We start from the raw sequence: 6291 nt of genomic DNA, 5'->3' as shown, positions 1-6291 counted from the left end.
CATCTGACAGCATGTTAAAAATATAGGAGAACAAGACATACAGTATTGCCTTGAAGGTGCATTCTGATTATATTTCTGCAGAGACAGATGTGTTTGTTCTTTGTCAATCCATAGTACTTTCAATATTCTTTGTCAGTCTCATTCAAATGCATTAATTCGTATTCAGGTTTCCTATACCATGTCCAGCTACAACATACAAATCAAGAGGTTGAAAATACCATGGTTTGGGTCAGGTACAACTTCGTCCTCAAAGTAACACCCAGTTTTCACGACTTTAAAGAGGTCTTGTGCAGACTTACCCCGTGAAATGTGTCATCTGATCTCTGGAATGCTGCCTCCATGAACATTTGACTGTGGATACAAACAAGGCAAAATCATTTATGTCTTCAATCTTTTCTCCATTTATCATATTACCTGTTGATCCAATAGTGAGGATTTTGGTCTTCCTTATATTGAGTTGTAATCCATATTGAAGGCTACCATCCTTGACTTTCATTAGCAAGTGTTTCAAGTGCTCCTCACTTTTACCAAGCAAGGTTGTGTCACCTACATATCAAAGATTGTTAACAAGCCCTCCTCCAGTTCTGATGCCACACTATTCTTATTATAATCCAGCTTCCCTCATCATTTTCTCAGCAGAGAGCTTGCATTAGGATGGTGAGAGGATAAAACACTGATGCACCCCTACCTGATTTTAAACCCTTGATCTGGTCACACAGCTGCCTCTTAATCCACATACGAGTTCCACTTGAACAAAATGAAGTGTTCCGTAATCCCCATTCATCTCAAGGCTATGCATAGTTTCTTATGAGTCACATCAAACCACATATACCAATGGATAGTCAAGAAAACACAAGGAAACATCTTTCTGTTATCCTGTGCATTCAGCCAAGATCCATCTCACATCAACTATGATATCTCTTTTTTATGCCCTCTTCTGAATTGAACCTGAGCCACTGGCAGCTCCTTGTCATTGTACTGCTGAAATCATTGCTGGCAGATCATCAGCAAATTTTACTTGCATGGGAAATCAATGGTATTGTTCTTTAATTTGAGCATTCTGTTGAGTAACCTTTCTTTAGACTGGGTACAAAGATGGAGCTCTTCCAGTCAGCTGGCCAGTCGCTGTCTTCAGAATTTCCTGACATCAATGAACGAGTGCTTCGAGTGCTTCATCAGCTTGCTGAAACATCTCAATTGGGATTCCGTCTATCCCTGCAGCCTTGTTTATAGCTAATGCCTTCTGTGCAGCTTGAAATTCTTCCTTCCTTCCATTGTTACTTGTTCATATGCTACCTCTTAAAATTATGGAATATCAAGTAGTTACTTTTGGTACAGTGATTCCATATTAATTCCATCTTATCTTGATGCTTCCTGCATCATTCTATATTTTATCCATAGAATTTTTCAATACTACAACTTGAAGCTTGAATTTTTTCTTGAGTTCTCTCAGTTTCAGAGATGCTGAACATGTTCCTCCCTTTTGGTTTTCTAACTCCATGTCTTTGAGCACTTCATCATAATATTTTCATTTCTTTTCTTTTTATTGGGGGTTTTTACAGCTCTTATCACAATCCATACCAATATCCATTGTGTCAAACACATCTGTACATATTTTTCATCATCTTTTTCAAAACATTTTCTTTATACTTGAGCCCCTGGAATCAGCTCCTCATTTTCCCCGCTCCATCTCCCCCATCCCTCCCCATGTCCCCTTGATAATTTATAAATTATTCTTTTTGTCCCCATGTCTTACCCCAACCACTGTCTTATTTCACCCACTTTTCCATTGTCTGTCCTTCTGGAAGAGGGTCATATGCCGATCATTGTGATGGACTCCCCCTTACTCCGGTCCCCCTTTACCCTCCTAGTATCTCTGCACTCCTTATTGGTCCTGAGGGGTTGATCTGCTCTGGATTCCCTGGGTCATGAGCTCTTACTTATCTGTAACAGTATACATGCTCTGGTCTAGCCAGATTTGTAAGATAGAATTGGGGTCATGATAGTGGCGGGGGTGGGGAGCATTAATGAACTAGAGGAAGATTGTGTGTTTTGTCGATGCTATACTGCACCCTGACTGGCTCTTCTCTTCCTTGTGGCTCATCTGACAGGGCATAGGATGCTTGGGGTGGGGGTGAGGAGTGGGGGCTCAATCAAGGGCAAATAGCCAAGAGGAATTACCAAAACCCAAATGAAGGCTGAACATGATAGTGGGAAAGGAGGGAAGTAAAAGGAAATAGAGGAAAGAACTGAGAAGCAAAGGACATTTATAGAGGTCTAAATATAGGCATGTATATATGTAAATACATTTATATATTAGGGAAATAGATCAATGTACATATGTTTAATTATAAAGTATTATGGTACCAGAAGGACAATTGAGCCTCCACTCAAGTATCCCCTCAATACAAAAACAATTTGTTCTACTAACACGGCACTCTGTGACGTTGCCCTTCCGTGACAAGATCCCTGAAGACAAAGTGGGTGCATAAGCAAATGTGGTGAAGACAGCCTTTGGTGCCCAGCTATCAAAAGATATAATGTGTGTGGTCTTAAAGGCTGCAGATAAACAAGTAGCCACCTAGATGAGTAGCAGCAAAACCCACATGGGAGAAGCACACCCGCCTGTGTGATCGTGAGGTGTCCTTGTGATCAGGTACCTGGCATCAAAGACCCAAAACAAACAAATAAACAAACAAAAAGCATAGCAATGGGAATGTGGGGGAGGGCAGAGTGGAGACTTAAAGTCCATCACTAGTCATGATAATATTTTCATCTTCTCCAACTGCCACTTGACTTTTCTGTTAATTTTTCTTTAAATTAATTTAAATTCTGTTAAATTTCCTTTGACTTTTAAAATTTCTTCCATTTGTCTTAGCTAGTCTATGATTTAAGAGCATATTCTATACTCTCTCCAGACATCTACTTTGATTGGTTCTTTTTTTCATGTCTTTTTAATGCCCTTTTATTTTCTTCATAAATACTGTTCTTGGTGTCATCCCATAAACCTTCAGGTATTCTGTCACTAGTTTTTAATGCTTCAAATCTCTTCTTGAAATATTCTGGAAATTCAGATGGAACAGGGTCAGGGTTGTATTTTGGCTTTCGTCAATTCATTTTCATTTTCTTTAGCTTCAACCTGAATTTACGTAAGAACAATCGATGCTCTCTTCCTTGGTTAGCCCCTGGCCAGGTTTTAGCTGCTTATATTGACTTTCTTCATTGTCTCTTTACACAAATGTAGTCATTTTGATTTCTGTGTAGTCCAAACCAGGAGAAGTCCACATGGATAGTCATCATTTTCATTGTGGGGTGGGGGGCGTGTTTGTGAGGAAGAACTCATTTATCTTACAAAATCTATCATGTGATCACCAGATTTACTTATTAATGAGACCATATTTCCCTAAAGCTAGTCCTTTCTCTTACTTCCTAACTGATCATTATCAATGCATCTTTCAGACTAAAGCCTAAAGACAGTTTAATTTCTGCATCACTAGCTTCACTGGTTGGTACATACATTTGAATAGCAGTTGTATTGATTGTATTTCCTTGTATGTGCCTAGATAATATACTATCACAGACAGCACTGCTCTGGAATGTCCCTTTTGACATTCTCGGCACAGTAAGCCATATGTTTTTTGATTAAGTATGGGCAATACCAATCCGTTTCAGCTCAGGATCATCTAGAATATTGATCTTTCTGTGTTCATTTTTCACAATTTCCTATTTTCCTAGATTCATGTTGTATACACTCCAAGTTCTGATTATTAATTGATCATTGTATCTACTTCTTATTTTGAGTTACACCTTAATTATCCTAAGTGTCTTATCTCTCCATATGAAGTCAATAATTACTTTTTCCATTTCTTTAAAGACAGAAAATAGGATTTGGATTTGTTTTGATTTGTATCTGTAGTTTGTTTAGAAGATAGGATTTGGATTCATTGTGATTTGTATCTGTAGTTTGTTTAGGTTGTATTGGCATTTTCACAAGACTAACTCTTCCTTTCTATGAGAATGGAATATTTTTCCATTTGTGAAACTCTCTTTTGCTTTACTGTAATAATGTTCTGTAATTAGTTTTGTACAGATGCCTTGTTTCTTTTGTTGGGTTTATTCCTAACCAGACTAGGCATTAAATTTTGGACAGCTGTGGTACAGAACTAGAAATTCATATTTAATTTCCAGTCAATGTACCTCCATTAGAGCCATGGTGATACTGTGGGCTAAGCATTGGGCTTCTACAGGCAAGATGGGCAGTCCAAACCATCAAACTCTTTACAGGAGAAATAGATGATTGTCTCCTGTAAAGATTTGCAGTGTCAGGGGCAGAATAAGTTCAAGTTGACAAACTAGTGAGTTGAATGAGTGAGTCCTTCATGAATAGCAACTGCTCATTGGTCAGTGGAGATCTGGGGTTGATAGGTCGCTGACTGTGTTTCAGTGGAGCCGAGAGTACAACATGGACAAGGAAAGGAGTTATAATCTACTTCAGAAAACCAATGACAGATCACAACAATGTGCTTTTCAAACACCATTTTCTTCTCATGAGTAGTAGAAGAACTAGACAAATATTAACAGAAAAATAACAAGCACAGCATGGCATAATCTACAATCCAATATATAGGGGAATAAAAGAATAGAAATAAATTTTTTCAAAATACTATAAGTAGATTTTTTTCCAGTTTCACCATCCCAGTTACTTACTAAAGATTAATATGTCATTATTTTAATTCACTAATATGATTTTTGACTTCCTTCCTGATCTACAGAGTTTGCAGTCTTTATAAATCTGAAAAAAGCCACCACATCGCTGCCTAATTTTATCACCAGTTTGAGTAAATAATCAAACCTAACCCCACCCATAACAAACTTTATTCCTATATTGTCAGCTGATCCATGTTAACCATTTAGTTCCCACTTTGAATACTATACATTGGTTAGTATTTTAAAAGTTCAAGGAAAACTAGTATGTATTTATATAGATACACACATATGTATAATTATTTTTAGATGGGGTTATGAATAGAATAACTTATTGATACCAAGTTGCACAGATTAGTGGCAGTTATATAACAGAAAAGTATATCTGAGAGAACTTAAATTAAATATCATACTACTTATACAATTTACACAAATCATTCCACTTGAAAATATTTGGATAATTCTCTAATTTCACTATCATGATGACTGTTGAATATTATTGGACTAAGAATACAAGTCATTCCCAAATCTGGAGGAGAGGTTCTAATTAATAAATCAAATATTATGCTTCAGATTAAAAACAGAATGTTCCATATCATCGTGAATGAGGGAGCGCCTAATGAGGACCCAAAGCCCATCTGTAGACACATGGACATCCCTTGCTAAGGGGTGGTGGGGAGGAGATGAGTCACTCAGGGTTCAGTGTAGCAATAATGAAACTCACAGCTTTCCTCTAATTCTTAAACGCTTCCTCCCCCCAACTATCATGATCCCAATTCTACCTTGCAAACCTGGTTAGACCAGAGGATGCACAGCGGTACAGATGGGAACTGGGAACACAGGGAATCTAGGACAAATGAACCCCTCAGGACCAGCGGTGAGAGTGGTGATACTGGGAGGGAATGGGGTGGCTAGAAAGGGGGAATCGATCACAGGGATCTACATATAACCTCCTCTCTGAGGGATGGGCAACAGAAGGGTGGGTGAAGGGAGACGCTGGGCAGAATAAGATAAGATAAAATAATGATTCATAAATTATTAAGGGTGCATGAGGGGGGAACAGGGGAGGGAGAAGGAGGGGAAAAAGGAAAATGAGGAGCTGATTCCAGGAGCCCAAGCGGAAAGCGAATTTTGAGAATGATGAGGGCAGCAAATGTATAAGTGTGCTCTACACAATTGATGTATGTATGGATTGTGATAAGAATTGTATGAGCATTTTCTTTGGGGAAAGATAAGTCTACATAAGTCATTTAATCTTTTTCTACTTATTTTTATACTATGAAGCTCATGATAATGCATGCTGCTTATAAACCTTTTGCCTTCTATCACCTGGACTTTTTACCCTGGACATTTTATTTTTTGCTTATGATTTATTTTCTATAACTGAAGATATTTTATCAGTGGTTATTGAGAAAGACAATATTCATTTCCATTTGAAATTGTTTAAAGAACAATTTATAAAGTAAACAGAATTTGATAAAACAAATTATTTTTGTGCATTGACTAACTGATTCTAGTCTTCCAGAAAAGGGAGAATTTTGAAGGCATTAAAGAAACAGTTAACATCTAGAAGTTTCACAATAAAAC

The sequence above is a fragment of the Echinops telfairi genome, unplaced genomic scaffold (genome assembly GCF_000313985.2).
Source record: "Echinops telfairi isolate 266 unplaced genomic scaffold, ASM31398v2 ScPeMD7_7424;HRSCAF=8462, whole genome shotgun sequence".
NCBI classification, from domain to species: domain Eukaryota; kingdom Metazoa; phylum Chordata; class Mammalia; order Afrosoricida; family Tenrecidae; genus Echinops; species Echinops telfairi.
Note: the sequence above shows the minus strand (reverse complement) of the source record.